Source organism: Schistocerca americana, chromosome X (assembly GCF_021461395.2).
Source record: "Schistocerca americana isolate TAMUIC-IGC-003095 chromosome X, iqSchAmer2.1, whole genome shotgun sequence".
NCBI classification, from domain to species: domain Eukaryota; kingdom Metazoa; phylum Arthropoda; class Insecta; order Orthoptera; family Acrididae; genus Schistocerca; species Schistocerca americana.
The window spans coordinates 806,568,907-806,586,789 of record NC_060130.1 but is presented as its reverse complement, the minus strand read 5'-3'; positions in this window follow the sequence as shown (position 1 = coordinate 806,586,789).

Below are 17,883 nucleotides of genomic sequence, written 5' to 3'. Positions count from 1 at the left end.
AATCCCTGACCCCGCCGGGAATCAAACCTGGGAACCCAGGTGCGGGAAGCGAGAACACTACCACACGACCACAAGCTGCGGACAAACTCGGCACTATAAGCACTGATTCAGTTACAAGTATTCACACTTTGATGTCCTCTGCTTCACCCACAGAGATACTTGGTCATTTGCAGTATTTATACTGTTTCACAATCACTGAGCCCCTGTGTTCTCATCTGCACTATCTTCACTTCAACTCTTACTTTTAGTCCTGTTAGCAGCTACATCATTTCACAAAGTGGGAATGGAATATGATTCAAGAAGGTATTCTAACCCACTTACTATTTGCACATTAAAATTCAGTTCTTGCACATTCTCATATCACTTACATCCAATAATGCAAAAACAATTCTCACATACAACATTAAGTCAGACCCAGCATTTACATGAGCAATATTACACATTCTCCAGCACTAACAAACAAAGACAGGATCTCTCTAGCTGGTACACTTCTCTTTTCATTAATTTATATGCATACTGTCCAGTTACCTTATTAATATCACATAACAAGTAATGGAAACTATCTAAAAAAGGCTTACTACTGTCACATTATCAGCTTTATTGACTGGAAAGAACTCTATGACTCAATGAACATAATTCATCACAGCTTTCTAAACAAACTTCATCCTCAAAATACATCAATAAATGCATATAATATTTCATCATTGTATTCTTCATGATACTTCATAATGAAACTCAATATCTAAACTCACAGTCACCTCATGTTCCAAGAAAATACAAGTAGTCCAGTGGCCCTGCTTCACTGAGCTTTCTGATACCATAGACTCACTTCCTGTGTCACAGTAGCTTTTCAGTTACTCTCCTGTGCCCTTTATACCTCTTTGAAAAATTTCATACATTTGTCCCTAGTACCTGATATGTTTCCTCATTATGTCAAAACTGTACAGGCATCATTGGCTGATTCTCTGTTGTCATGTGCATTGTGTCCTGGAAAACCTGAAGCAGTTTACCTGATAATGTCAGGGCCAATGTCATGTCTTGCCTCCATGTGGTGCTTCATCTTATTGCTGCTTTGGGTCAATGTCACTTGTAAAGACAGGAAATCTCAACCATCTGATTCCGTTGCAACTCTATGACCAGACTCTACTTAGTCAGTGGAGAACTATCACTGGTTACATCTACCATATTATGCTAAGTTCCAGATATTCACACATTGCACATAATATAAGTCTAATCTAGATGCTTCTCTAATCTGTTACCGAAACTGTTTACAGTACTCACTCTACTTCAAAAAATTACTGTTTACAAGAAACACTTACAGCTACTTGGGCCTATTTCTAAGTCTTCTTGGCATCTGCTGTTCCCCACATCAGAACCAAGTGCACTCCCTGCACTAGCTTGCATAATGCCCTTCTCGATGGTAAACCTATAATATTACATTGTGAGTGCACATGCCTGTGTGTCCTGGTAATTTACATATCACAAGTGTTGATGGTTCAGCTCTTGAGCCCTTACCAAACTCTAAAAGTGAGTCAGAAATGGACATAATGAACAACTAGAATACTAGGATACAAGGATACTGTGGAGATCATGCCCTCCCCAGGGTTCTGCCATCAGACTTCACTTGGCATGACTGCACACATGCCTGATAGATTGCCCTCCACGACCCACTTCATGGCGCCTGTAGCTGACAATCCTCACGCTCTGTTTACATTATACAAGAATTTTATAATGGGGAATAATTGGCAACACTTCACGCAGTAATTCTTGGGTTGATTCCCTTTGAGGTATTCTATTTTATCTAATCTTCCCTTATCCAGACACACATATCCTTCAGTAAGGGCCATCATTTTTTCTATTCCATCGCATGCCTTTCCCCTACACAATACAAGGATTATTACTAGAATATTACATCTAATAATCTACTAACATCTTTACAATAACTACTGATAAGGCTACTAAGCTGTGGTGATCTTTCTGGATTTAATCACGGAAATGATCCTTAATACTTCAATTTGGATCACTTGAAACTTTCAAGCAGTTACTCTGCTCACTCATTTTCACCCACAGTGTAGCATCCGGAACTTGCAAGTACAGTACCTTGTAGTGTCTTCTGATCCCTCCAGCTCATTGACATTCACAGTTGTCAATTCTGAGTAACTATCACCAGCAAAATTCTCTGCCTCAATGCGACTGCTGATGCTTCTGTCGACCTCTTATGTACCCTATGACTTGTACCCAAGCCATATACCAGGTGGTGAAGGACTCAGGTTAACTCTCAAATAACATTCACTGGGACCACTATTTGGGGTAAATACTGATTTAATACTCTTTCACTCATAACACAATAGATATATATACATATACTTCTTTTACACTAGAAAAACAAATACTTTTTTCTTTTTGTTTTTCTGTTTTTTTTTTGTTGTTTGTTCTACAGCGCGGCTTCACACTTACAATCGCTCACAGTGCTGGGAGCATCTGACATTCATGAACTTGACCCAACACAGCACACTTAACAACTTTCTTCTTTACCGTTGCATTTGTATATCCCACAGTGGAGTCCAAAGCCATGGGTATACCTGGTTGCCATCGTCATTGCCGTATTGCACAATAACACCCTTTTCAGTGAAATATACTTCTCCTCATTATGCAACCCTTTTAACATGCATATGCCACTGCTCCCCTCCACAAGATGTCATTTTAGTGCTGTCTTTTATAATAATTAACAAAAGTTAGTGCACTGCATACTTAGGCCTTGCCAGCTCACGTGCAAAACTTCCGCTACTGTGAGTCAACTTGACTTGACTCCTGATCATTGTTCTTTTTCTTGCCTGCCAGCTATGCTGTTCCATCCACATAACCTGAGGAGGGGGGGGGGGGGGAGGGGGAGAAACACCCCTTGTTATTCTTGTAAATTTACTGGTTCATTTACTTATAGTCTATTTACTTTTATCTATTCTTCTTCCATCAGTACAGCTTAATTATTATTTCTACTCATTTACTTATTATCTATTTTCCTCACACACTATTTACATTTTCAAGGGGGAGTACTGTCCCCAGGTAAGGCTAGCAGTACCATTTCTCTTTTAAGGGGCTACATGCCTCTTGCTGGCTGTCTCCATTCCCTGCTGCCCTCTCTTGACGTTATTTTGTATTAATACTATTACTTAGCGTCACCTTTTTGCTGCTAGATGGCTTGCACTGGCTGCCTCCAACTATCGCATTGTAGCATCACAATATGAGACATAAATGATATAGAGATACCAGCATACAAGGATCTAACTATTGAATATCAAGAGCCTGTGCTGCTGCTTATATATGTTGCTGTCCTAGTTGAATCACCACTTGCAATCTTCTCTCATCAGAAAGAAGTGTGCCTTCTTCTTTGTTTACAAATCATCCCACTCCCAACACCAAAATTATAGTGGGTCAGGGGAGAGAATGATGGCTAATTGATGGAGAGAACCGTCATCTTCTGTGTTAGGATGCATTTGACCCCAATCTGTGGTATTTGGATTCTTTGGATGGCTGTGAAGATGGGTGTGATGTTGTGGGCTACTGTAGAGAAGAAAATGGTGTGTATACACAGTTCCTTATTCATTCATTCATTCAACTTGGACAATCAGAATGCACCATCATCTCTGGGGCAGTTTAGTGTAGACTCATAATACGAGGTGCATTCAAGTTCTAAGGCCTCCGATTTTTTTTCTCCGGACTCGATAGAGATAGAAACATGCACATTGTTTTAAAATGAGGCCGTGTTCATTGTCAATACGTCCCAGAGATGGCAGCACCGTACGGCAGATGGAATTTTACCGCCAGCGGCGAGACTGATAACTGTTTTAAATACTTAAAATGGCGACGTTTTCCTTACTTGAATAGCGTGCAATCATTCGTTTTCTGAATTTGCGTGGTGTGAAACCAATTGAAATTCATTGACAGTTGAAGGAGACATGTGGTGATGGAGTTATGGATGTGTAAAAAGTGCGTTCGTGGGTGCGACAGTTTAATGAGGGCAGAACATTTTGTGACAACAAACCGAAACAACCTCGGGCTCGCACAAGCCGGTCTGACGACATGATCGAGAAAGTGGAGAGAATTGTTTTGGGGGATCGCCGAATGACTGTTGAACAGATCGCCTCCAGAGTTGGCATTTCTGTGCACACAATCCTGCATGATGACCTGAAAATGCGAAAAGTGTCATCCAGGTGGGTGCCACGAATGCTGACGGACAACCACATGGCTGCCCGTGTGGCATGTGGCCAAGCAATGTTGACGCGCAACGACAGCATGAACGGGACTTTCTTTTCGTCGTTTGTGACAATGGATGAGACGTGGATGCCATTTTTCAATCCAGAAACAAAGCGCCAGTCAGCTCAATGGAAGCACACAGATTCGCCGCCACCAAAAAAATTTCAGGTAACCGCCAGTGCTGAAAAAATGATGGTGTCCACGTTCTGGGACAGTGAGGGCGTAATCCTCACCCATTGCGTTCCAAAGGGCACTACGGTAACAGGTGCATCCTACGAAAATGTTTTGAAGAACAAATTCCTTCCTGCACTGCAACAAAAACGTCTGGGAAGGGCTGCGCATGTGCTTTTTCACCAAGACAGCGCACCCGCACATCGAGCTAACATTACGCAACAGTTTCTTCGTGATAACAACTTTGAAGTGATTCCTCATGCTCCCTACTCACCTGACCTGGCTCCTAGTGACTTTTGGCTTTTTCCGACAATGAAAGACACTCTCCGTGGCCACACATTCACCAGCCGTGCTGCTATTGCTTCAGCGATTTTCCAGTGGTCAAAACAGACTCCTAAAGAAGCCTTCGCCACTGGCATGGAATTATGGCGTCAGCGTTGTGAAAAATGTGTATGTCTGCAGGGCGATTACGTCGAGAAGTAACGCCAGTTTCATCAATTTCAGCTGAGTAGTTAATTAGAAAAAAAATCGGAGGCCTTAGAACTTGAATGCACCTCGTATTTCATCCATCATGGCAGGCGAGGTGGGCAGCCAGTGGCATTTCACATACAGCTGAGAGGGGAGCTGCTTACATGAGGATGCTGACTTGCACAGACTCAGCAGCAGTGGTTATGGCTCCCATCTCGGAACTGGCAGCTTGTGGAAGACAGCAGAGGCATTTTATGTTGTAGCTGCTGATGTCCGAGTGGCACAACAGATGACAGTACCACTGACAGAGATGAATGCTGGACTGAGGGCTGTGAGGCTGTGTCATAGTTACAGCTAGGCTCCAAGATGGCAACAGTAGAACTTGTGGCGATGACTGGCATGCAACAGGTGCCATGCATGACCCTGCTGTGCCAATCAATGTGTATTCGGTTTGACCATTGTTTAGAAGCAGCTGCTCAGTGCTGAATTCATAGAAAGGACTGTGGTTCTGTGTCACCACAGGAATGCCTGGAACAGGGTCAGTGACCAATGCCTGTCTTTTGTCACATGGCAGTGCATCAAACTGTGGAAGCTTCCTGATGTCCCAGGCCATTTACATGTGCAAATCTGTACAGAAGTGTTTACTTCTCCTGAGCTGGTGTCAGAAGAGGTGTAGTCTGGACATGCTCAATGCTTGAGTCCCTTCAATCTGTCAGTGACTCTGATGGTGTCTAACCACTACACATCACTTGTTGTGTGGCATATGCTTGACCAGGAGGAAGCTGCCTGGTTCAATGCCACGATTTGTGAGACTAGTACATACAAAGATTTCTGCACCAAGTACCTGGCAATGTACTGGAACTTGGCCGCAAAGGCACATACGAAAATAAGCATATTCCGCAAACAGTATGTATCACAGCTGCACCAATCTATGGGAGTGTACTCTACTCATTTTGTCTTTCTGGCAATGTATTTGGATGACAGAATGATAGATGAGGAATGACGTGATGGTGTAGTACACACTTTTCTACTCATGCATAATGTGCTCTCATTGAGACACAGTCAAGAGCATAGTTCCTTGATATTTTAAGGTTGTTGGATAACATCAGAGAGTAAGTATAAGAGAGGAAAATGCCCATTAGTGCACAAAGGATGCAAAAGGAGCTGCCATACATGTTCGTGTTGTGTAAAAACAGAAAAAACTGGCACAATATCCATGGAAGAAGAGTTAAAATGAAAAGATGAGACTGAAACAGACACTGTTGTCCACAACAATGCAATTACGGCCAGAACAAAACACAGGACAATGGACTTTGTGTCAATTTGCGTTCAAGCAACATGTAATGGGAGATGGTGCAAAGATGATGTGTGTGTGCTGCCATTGGCCACTTCTAAGGCAAAGGTACGTGGGGGAGGGGATGCACATGACCGTAGGCAATGAGATTTCTCAGGGGACACTTAATTAGAAAAGGGACATTACGTATGCAACGTGTGGTGCTGATGATCACAAGTGCAAGGTGACATTGAAAAGTACTGTGACGACCTAGAGATGCCTGAAACTGCAGACAGTGTCACTTCATTGAGTTAACTGCAGAAGGAATCAAGACCAGGGCATGCCTGGATTCTGGTTCAGAAGTGACTGCAATGACAAAGTCTTTTTGCCTAAATTTTGTGAAAAATTGCAGTAAATTGGCTGAGATACCCCTTAAAACAGGATTTCACTGATTCCTGCAATTGGGGTGAGAGAGAAGGGGACAGAAAAGGGGATTTCAATGTTACTAAGCAACAGAAGAATTGATTTTCAGGTGAATTCAGTTGTTATTGGTGGGCTGTTGCTCAGTTTTATAATTGGCAATAATTTACTACGGGGTCAATCAGTGAGCACGGGCTGGACCACAAAAAATATGATTTTGTATAAGATTCAATTGCATGGAGTGAAAAGGCCACCAAGGGGGCATTTCATTTAGTAACATGTATGGAGGACAACAATATTTTTATAGCTGCGTGACAGGAGTTCAAAGGTAATTTATTAGATGGAACTGGGGTTCAAGATGAGGTCAGTTTACTGTCTATGGGTTGTGATAATCATTCAATGCACATAACCAATGAAAAAGAATCTAACAGACATGATGGGTCTTGCACATGTACTTGCATATGTTTTGTAGTGCTCTCTCCACAGTAACTAGAAACCAGTGCCGTGTGCTGGAATGGTGGTCAGCCACCCTATGATCATCTCAGAGAAGTGATACAGCTGTCTGTTTTCAACTGCACATGCTCTGCTGTGATGTCACCTCTTGTGACACTATGAGTGCTATGTTGCTCACAGCACCAGGTCAGTATTTTTCTTTGAAACTGCATATAGTATTGCGTGCAAACATAAATATGAGCAATTTCTGTGGAGCCATTGTCATAATTGGAATGTGGCAAAGTGGTCTAATGCAGAGACTGCCAACTCGAGTTCAATTCCCACTGTTGCCAACATTTTTTATTTAATTTTGTTTTATTCTTCACAATGTTAATCTATTAATTATAAGATTTAAATATATTTAAACAGTTCAATTTATATGCATAAAATTAATATATTAAATTTAGTTATGATTACTACCCCTGCAACTGAAAAGGCTATAGGCTAGATAGTGGTAAAAAAAGTGAGTATATGAGGAAATTTAGTATGAAAGCGTTTTCTGTGATGATCTGTATATGATCTGCTAAAGAGGCCCTTTTCCAGTGGATCTTTGGAGGAGAAAGTGAGATTTAAAGAATCAGGTAGCTCTACTTCATATGTAAACCTAACAACAGAGAAGCATGGGATGAGGCTCACTGATTTGGCTTATGTAACATAGAAAATTTTGAAATACTGCCAAAATATTTCAATCAACTTTTAATAGTCCAGATACAACCCATGAGCCTGAATACTCAAATACTCATGAAAATCTACAAGAACATTTATCCCCAACTGTATAAGAAGTTAAGAAATTATTAAAAACCTTTAAAACTAGTGGAGAAGACTCTATTACAGTAGACCTTTTGAAATGTGATCTCATCCCTTCCAGCACTATGACTGCTAAACTTAATCTTTGAGAAACTCTGGAAAATGCTAAAACTTCAAGGAGAGTGGAAGACACCTTGGTACATCCACTACATAAGAAAGGCAATAAACATGATGTTAACAACTACAGAGTAATTTCTTTGCAACTGGCTGCATATAAAATAGTTTCCAAGATTATACTAAATAGCATAAGAACAACACAGGAGAGTAATTTAGATGAATATCAAGGTGGTTTTAGGAAGGGCGGATCATGTTCAGGACAAATAATTAATCTGCAGTAAAACATCTGTCACAGACTACTAAATTCAAAATCTGTTTGTTGATTTCTCAAAGGCCATTGGTTCCACTGACAGAAACTATAGATAAAATGAAACTATAGGAGTAGAAGCAGGTTCATGCACCTTTCAAGTTCCAAGAATATTTTGGCTGAGTGGGCTGTAGAAAAAGGTGAAATCCTCATTAAGGATTTGTGCACAGAGAATCAGGGATTTTACAGGAACCATTTATGTAACAGCACCATGATCAAGTGGCCAAATGCACAGACTGGCAATTTGTAGACTTAAGTTCACTTTCTGCTGCTATCAATCTTTTATTTTATTTTATTTTTATTACTCAGCATGTTAAACTATTAATTATTAAATTTAAATATATTCAAATAGGTCAGGTTATATAGATAAAATTAATATATGCAATTTAGTTACAATTACTACCCTCGTAAGTCAAAAGTCTATAGGACAAAACATTGAAGCACATCGGTAAAATTTTGACCAAGCTGCCACTGCTCACTGATATTACAGACATATGATACTATGTTTCTTTTTATTTTGTGAAGTGCACAATTGTACATTTCTGACCATTTAAATCAAGTTGACAATCTTTGCATCACTTTGAAATCTTATCAAGATCTGATGAGTATTTGTGAAGTTACTTTTAGACTTTACTTCATTATAGATAACTGCATTACCTGCAAAACATCTGAAGTTTTATTAATATTGCCCACAAGATCTTTAATATATAACATGAGTAGCAAATCTCATTACAGATTTGCCAATTTTTATGAGTTTTGTTTTATTCATACACAGAACAACATTTGTCACAAAGTTTGCTAATTTGATGAGATTTATTTAACTAATTTTCTTAAAATCCAAATAATTATAGGTCACTCCTCCTTGAAACAAAATACAAATCAAAAAGAACTAGATTGCACTAAGTAAGATAATCAAACAAACTTTTACACACTTATTTACTCATCTATTCAGTAGAGCCATATATAAAAAGCATGACGGCAGTTACATTTGACACAGTATCCAGTATGCAAGATAATTAGTTCAAAGTGTTAGACACTTAGTTACAAATTCAGTAGGATGAGAAAAAAGGTGATGACACATTTAATTCAGTATTCTGGGCAACTGCATGATATATTTAGAAACAAAGTTATAATGTAAAATAAAGTTTTTTTTACTTATCCATTCATCAGTGTCCTTAATTTCATTAATTGGAGTTGTTTTCTATGATTTCAGTTGTCACACTTAATTCTGCAAGGATGTGTACTGTACAAAGCTAGGCCTACAATATGCAAAAATGACTTTTCTCACTTTCCAATGCATGAAGAAATTTTTTGTAAAATTTAACTCTTATACAGAGTGGTCTGCACATACAACTTATTTATATCAACTTACCTTCAGTCAGTCCACTCTTCAAAGTTATCAGCAGTCACCACTGATCATTTTGTAATGAAACAGGCTGCATCATTGTAGTGTAATGCAAGATTTAGTAATATGTACACAATAATAAAATAAAGTAATTCCAGTGAACTATAGTATACATATTAAGCATAGGCATAATAAAATGCACTACTACGAAATTTCTAAGAGCTAGTGTCAGTGAGTTATATTGTAATATAGTATGGTATAAACCCTGTGCACAACACTTGCATAGAGTATACAGGACATAATTATACATGACATAACCATAGCACATACTAATACAATAAACTATAGGAAAATTTGTTAAATGCTAAAGTCCACTTCACGCATCAAACAGAATTCTTTAATATGATAAAAAGAGCTCTCTAATACCCAACTGTGCCACTTAATGAAAAAAAAAAATTACATCACAGACTGAAAATAGATTGGTAAGTTACTAAAAATTTTGAATGAGTTCACTTTATGAAATTCCCAGTTCATGCTAACCTGTGACTCGGTATATCTAAATTAACCTCAGATCTTGTGTCGTGTTTGTGAATTTCCTCACTAGTAGCAAATTCTGAAACATAATTTTTAATATGGGTCACACATATACAGATGTATAAATTTATAATTGTCAGTATTCTGATCTTGACAAAAAGAGGATAAGAGTGCTCCATATGACCTGTTTCACACATTATGCATAGAACTTTTTTGTATTTTTAAAATATTCTGGATGGGAGGAGAGTGTCCCCATACATTAAAACTTTGGCTTAACGTTTGCAGTAGAACCAGTAGAAGGTAGCAAAAGCAAAGCCAAAGTTTTATGTTTTGCATTTAAAAAATCATTCATGCAGGAGAATCATACAAACTTACTGTCATTTCACCATCACACAGACTCCCATGTGGAGGACATAGTAATAGGCATAGTTGGTGCAGAAAAACAACTGAAGAAGTTGAAAATAAATAAGCTGCCAGCTCCACGTGGACCAGTTTGGTTTTACAGCCCCTTACTTAGCTCACATTTATTGCAAATCTCTCACCCAGTGCAAAGTCCCAAATGACAGGTGATTCCTGTATATAACAAGGGTAAAAGTATGGGCCCACAAAATTACAGACCGATGTATTTAATATCAGTTTGCTCCAGAATCCTTGAACATATTTTCAGTTCAAATACAATAAATTTCATTGAGAGGGAAAAGGTTCTGTCATAAAAGTAAAATGTTTTTAGAAAGCATTGCTCATGCAAAACTCTGCTGGCCCATTTCTCACACAATGTCCTGTGAAGCATGGATGAAGGACAACAGGCGGGTTCCATATTGCTTCATTTCCATAAAGCATTCGATGCGGAGCCACATTGCTGTCTGTTAATGAAAATACAAGCATATGGAGTAGGTCCCCAGGTATGTGAGTGGCTCACAGACTTCTTAAGTAATAGAACCTGATATGTTGTCCTCAATGGTGAGTATTAATCAGAGATAAGGATATTGCCAGGAGTCTTCCAGGGAAGTGCGATGGAACTGCTGTTATTTTCTATATACATAAATGACCTGGCAGGCAAGGTAAGCAGCAGTCTGCAGCTGTTTGCTAATGATTCTGTGGTGTATGGGAAGGTGTCATTGTTGAGTGACTGTAGGAGGTACAAGATGACTTTGACAAAATTTCTAGTTGGTGTGATGAATGGTAGGTAGCTCTAAATGTAGAAAAATTTAAGTTAATGCAGATGAGTAGGAAAAACAAACTCATAATGTTTGAGTGCACCATTAGTAGTGTGCTACTTGACACAGTCACACCAACTAAATATCTAGTCATAATACTGCAAAGCAATATCAAATTGAATAAGCATGTAAGGATTGTAGCAGGGAAGATGAATGGTCATCTTTGGTTTAATGGGAGAATTTTAGGATGTGTGGTTCATCTGTAAATGATATTGTATATAGGGCACTAGCACAACCCATTTTTGAGTAGAGTTCACAGGTTTGAGGTCAGTGCCAGGTCAGATTAAACGAAGACACTGAAGCAACTCAGAGGCAGGCTGCTAGATTTGCTACTGGTAGGTTCAAACAACATGCATCTATTACAGGGATGCTTCAGGAACTCAAATGGGACAAACAATCCTGCCAGAGGAATGTCTGGATTCTGTACTCTGCACTCACTGGTGGTACATCATGTGATATGCTCCCCATCGTGGCACTCAGGATCACAGCACAAAATTATCATGCCTGATTATGGGCATGCAATAGTCTGAAACTCATCATGGTTTAAGCACTGAAAAATAAAAAGAACTTTACAACTGAAACAGTATTTTCAACTTAAACTCAAATGGGAATCACTGGAGGGAAGGCAACATTCTATTGAGATAATTTAGAGAACAGGCATTTGAGGCTGACTGCAGAACAATTCAACTGCCGCCAGTATACATTTTGCATAAGGACCCTTGAAGATAAGATTAGAGAGATTAGGGCTCATATGGAGGCATATAGACAGTAATTTTTCCCTCACTCTGTTTGCAAATGGAACAGAAAAGATATGACTATTAGTGGCAAAGGATACCCTCCGCCACACAAAATATGGTGATAGCAGAGTATGTAGATATTGATGTAAATGTGCAATCAGACCACATGACATACACAACTGGAATAGTCCACAGTATGTCACAAGTTTCAAAATGAGGTACAACAATCCAGATTTCACATATGGTGCTTGATTGACTCGTTCCTCTCAGTGGAGTTTGCAGTCAGTGTAAATACCCAGAAGCTTTACTGACTAATTTTCTACTTCATTTGATATGCCCATTATGAGTTGTGTTTTAACAAGATTAGACAAGAGTTTATAAGCTGTGCACTAGTACAAAGCCATATCAAGACTTTCTTTTGTTATCCTGTTTATATCTGAAATTCTCTGATGTGTGGCAAATAGTGCTGCATCATCAGCATAAGATATGACAGAGTGAGCTATGTTATTAGGCAAACCATTGATTGCTGAAATGAAGAAGAAGGGGCTGAGAATAGATCCTTGTTGAACACCAATACTGATTTCCATTTAGGAGGAATTTACATTTCTGACTGTGACAAATTATTTCCTATTGCTTAAATAATAACTTATCACAGATAATGTGCTCCCACACATCCTGTAAGACTCCACTTTCCTTAGTAGAATGTCAACAATAATGCAATTGAATGATTTGCTTGGATCACATAGTAGCACTGATAGCACATTTTTATCTTCAACAGGTGTTAAAGTTTGATCTATAATTTCCAAAATGGCTGTTGTTGTGTTTCTTTTCTTGTGAAAACCAAACTGTTTGTTACAGAAGATTGTGTCTCTCAAAGCAGCTGCTTATTTGTGTGTGTAATTAGGCCTTAAATATCTCTGAAAATATTGGCACAGTTAAGACTGCCCTGTAGCTTTGGGGAAGTTGTTTGTCCACTTTTAAGGGTCCCATACCTCAGTCAGTAAAAACAGAACCCTTATTAGACACTTTGTTGTCTGACTCTCTGCTCACCTGTTAAGACCTCTTTTTCTTAGGAACACTTACAGGTGTGGTCCCTTGTGGGTGTAAAAAATTTAAACTTTGAATTTAGTGCAATAAAAAGGTGTGGCCATTTACATAATATATTTTGGTACTTGTAAACTCACTCTGCAAAACCTAAAAGGTACTTTATGTTGACCTAGAATCATGAAATTCGGCAAGAAGCAAGAATTGACAGAACAAGTAAAGGAAAAAATATTCAAAAAATGTTGATTTATAATTATATCACATCAAAAATATTTTTTTGTCATTTGTTATCCAACTGTATGTCTGTTCATCTGTTACGACCCCTTTTTCTCAAGAACAGGTAGAGGTATAAAAGTTGAAATTTATAGAGAATACTGCAGCTTATGATCCCTTGGTGGTGTAAGAAATTTAAGCTTCCAAAGTCAATGCAATCAAAAGATATGGCCATCTGTTATTATCCCTTTTTCTCAGTAATGGATAGAAGTTCAGAGCTGAAATTTATATCAAATGCTAAGGCACATGGTCCCTTGGTGGTATAATAAAATTTAAACTTCAAATCAATGCATTCAAAATGTTGGGTCATTTATGTCACATATTCTGATACTCACAAACTCATTCATCAAAACCTATACAAAACTACCTACACACATAACTAAGTCTGTATGGAACACTAAGCATGCAAGTCCTACTCACACTTGTCCAGCATTTTTAAAAATTAGGATAATTTTCAGTACCTTGAATGAATACATAAAAACTCCAAACCTATACATTTATTAAAAATATATGCTAATGATGTAGAGACTGAGTTACTTTTAGAATTTGAAAATTTGGAAACAGCTTTTATAATATCAGCAGATGTGGTAGTACCCCACTGAAATACTGGGTCACCTGACAGGGGTCCAACCAGGTCCATTGCAGATAAACTTGTTGCTTTAATTTTGTTTCCAATTTCTTTACCCAAATTTATAAATTGGTGATTTAATTCCTCAGGATTAAGGAGAGCTGCTTGAGTGCATTTTGGTGTGTCCCCTTGTTTCATTATTTGCCATGTTGTCTTGCATTTACTGGGAGCCCTTTCTATATAGTTCTTTACAGATTTTTTTTTCTTCAGAAGGCACTTAGCTCTGTACAATTTTTTTCATTCAAGATATGACCCATAAATATTCCATCTCTGCTCTGTTCTTTGGGCACAGGCATGCTTATGCATCTGGTACAGTTTGAGCATGTTTTTTCTTATTTCCAGCAGTCCTTCAGAAAACTAGTTCATCCTTTTATTTTTTTCAGTGCATTTGGAGATCTAATGGTTGTTACTGGTGAACAAAAATGCCATAAATGTGTATATTTCAGTTATCAAAGGTCATTTCAGCTCCCCTTTTCCCTGATTGACAATTATATACAACGTCTCAATTTACACTACCTACTCTCTCAATAAACACTCTTATGTACTCTTCCTTTTGCCCAGTTACCAGTAACACAATAGGTTCTTTGATTTTAATTGGTTGTGTCTTATACAGAGTGAGGAGTAAAGGTTCATTATCTGTGATCTGCCAGGCCTTCTCATGCAGGTCTGACTGTAAAGTCTTCCCAAAGGAAATTCATGATAGTATTGTCTATGTAGGCATTCTTATGCATAGCAAAGTTATTTGTACAATATAGGTGCAATGATCTTAACATATTCAGAAATGCACTTGTGACTTGCTCCTGTGTGTTTGCCTTTTTTTTGTTAAAGTCACCACAACTACCGTATGTTTACCTGATCTTAGGTTAACCAGTACTCTAATACACACATAATATCAACATTCTGAATGTTACACCCTAATATGAATGTATGTCAGAGATGGGCATTGTCTGGAATGAAAGTGTGATCACATTGAGAATCAAATGAAATTTGTGATTGCATTAAGAATTTTGATAGGGAGGATGCAGCATTTTATCTTGGATAGGGGGTTATCGACAGATGTAGCAAAAAATTCAGACAAATCCCATGGAAGTATGTTAGGACAATTGTTGTCCATATTTCATATTAATAACCTGGCTGACAACATTAACAGTTATTTCATACATTTTTGCAGATGACACAATTATGCGCAAATATTCAGTTGGCTCTTGATAACATTTCAAAATGGTACAAAGATTGGCAACTCACTTTAAATTTTCAGAAAGTTGAAATTTTGTGCTTTAGGAAATGAAAAATCTAGTATCTTATGATTACAAATTAATGAATCACAACTGAAATCACATACAAATACCAGTGTGTAACAATCTGCAGGGACATGAAACAGAACAATCACATTACATGTAAAGGGATCGCGGAAATTTTATGTAATGCTCTCCAAAGACTTGATGTAACTGGCATTGTCAAACCAGGAGTGCCTTTATCTGAAATTCTAAAAAACTGTGAAAGCTTCTTACAGTCTGGAAGCAAGTGTATTGTGACAGGAGGTGCAAACAAAGTCTACTGTAATGAAAGGAGATGGGCAATGAGGGTTTTGAAAGACAAACTTTGAAATAACCCACAAATTACCTTTTTTGTTGTTGCTATTCCATGGAGGCATGATGTAATGGAAATTGTGCATTAATATTGAAATCACGAACACTAATAGGAAACTAAGAAAAATTTGTAAATCATTTCCCAGTGCAACTTTCACACCAGTTGACAGCTCTCTGAGAGAGCACTTTACAAAACATGGTCTGCACCAAAATAACAGGGGTTAAGATGCCATGTGTGCTGCAATGAAAGCAGTTCTATCAACAAGTAAAGTAAACAGTATCCTTATTCCCCTGCCAGCTGTGAAAAGTATTGATCCATATCTGTGCAAACAACAGATTACTCAACAGGAACACTACCACAGACTTCAGGTACAGCAGCAGTGGAATCTCAAAACGCAGCCATCAAATCTGCAACTGCTATCCCCCTGCATTCACCAGCAGCAGTGGTAGAAATTTCATCTACTGTTGACCTTCCGTCAGTGGCTCAAGATGTTTAATCAGTCTTAGTCCCTCCACAATCAACAGCAGTGTACAACCCTGCTCCACCTGATGTGTCTCCACCATCATCAGCAGTAACAGAGGCAAGCAGAAGAAACACAAGAACCAGGAAACACGCAACTCTACATGATTTTTGGTACCCAGCCTCAGTTCCAGGACTAATTGACTCAAAAATCTGTAGGTACGCTGCCTATAATCACTAATTTCAATTTACAACAAAACAGTTACATCAGAACAAAGAGTTCAGGAAATGACAAATTTCGTATTTTTCATCTGCATTAATGACACTGATGCAATAAAAAATGGCCATGTATTACGTTTTACTGAACATCATTTGATGGAAAGGATTAAAATGGTGCAATTATATATAAACAAGCTAGCAGCTTATTACAATAGAAATACAATGTATAAAGGTGGAGTAATAATGTATGTTAAATAAAATATAGTGTACAAGTCTGTAGATGTACAAAATTATTCTGAGGCTTGTTGCATTGAGGTCCAAGTTAATACTTAGCCTGTTTATGTGATTACTGTTTACAGAGCACCCTCAGGAAAGCTTAGTATATTCCTCAAGCAAATAGAATCACTTTTAACTCACCTGTTCTCAAAAAAACAAAGAAATAACCATGCCTGGTGATTTTGTTGTAAATTTCCTTACTTGTAAACCTTGGACCCATTTTATTCCTATTCCATGTAAATGACTTGTCTCTCAATATAAATACTCATTTAACTTTGTTTGCAGATGATATTTGTGCCTTAATTTAAAATGAAAATTCTGACAATATACCACAGAGTGTCATGAATACTTTAAGTAATTTGTAAACATGGTTCAGTCTAAATGGCTTAAGGCTAAACATTTCGAAAACCCACATGATAAGTTTTAAAACTATACAATCAAAAACTGAGGAAGATTTTGAGAATTAATGAGCTCTTTTAAACTGAGGACAATTGTTGACTTTCCCACAAGGGTGACTAAGAACTGCACAAGTCTAATTGACAATATATTTGTAGACAATAACAGAATTGATAACATATGTGTAACACAAATCTTAAATGGCCTTTCTGACAATGATGAGGAGTTGTTAAACGTTCATTATGTAAGCCTGGCTAACGAGAGCAGTTTTACCAATAGAGCTTTTACACTAATCAATAGTGAGAAACTGGAAACCTTCAGCAGACATTTGCAGCAGTTGAAATGGAGCACAGTATAGCAGGTTAAAGACATCAATGATAAATTTAGCATATTCCTGAATGAATTTGTTCCAATCTCAGTGCTTACAGAAGACAATGGCTCAGTGAATCAAAACATCCAGTAAAAGAAAGCGAATGCTTTATGTCTCAACCAGAAATTCTAAAAACCTCTGGATAGGAAGCACTACAAGTTATACTGTAGCATCCTAAAAAGTTTCATTAAAAATCCAAGATCATGTTTATTAAATCTGAAACTAACAATTGAAGTGATAAAAAAAGCTATTTGGGAAGCGGTCAAAAGTGATACAGGGAAAATTACAGAAGCTACAGACAGTATCGAAGTGTGTCATAATGGAAGCATGATAGTTGAAGGTGATTAATTGCCAATATCTTCAACCATTTTTTGACAGTAGCATATCAAATTGGTTGTATAAGGTGTGGAGTTGAAGCCATCAGTCTTCTACAAAAAGCAGTGCAGAACAAAAGTAGTTACATGCATGTACCCTATATTACAACTGAAGAGATTGAGGAGATAATAAGGTAAATGAAAAATAAAAATTCTACTGGTGTGGATAATA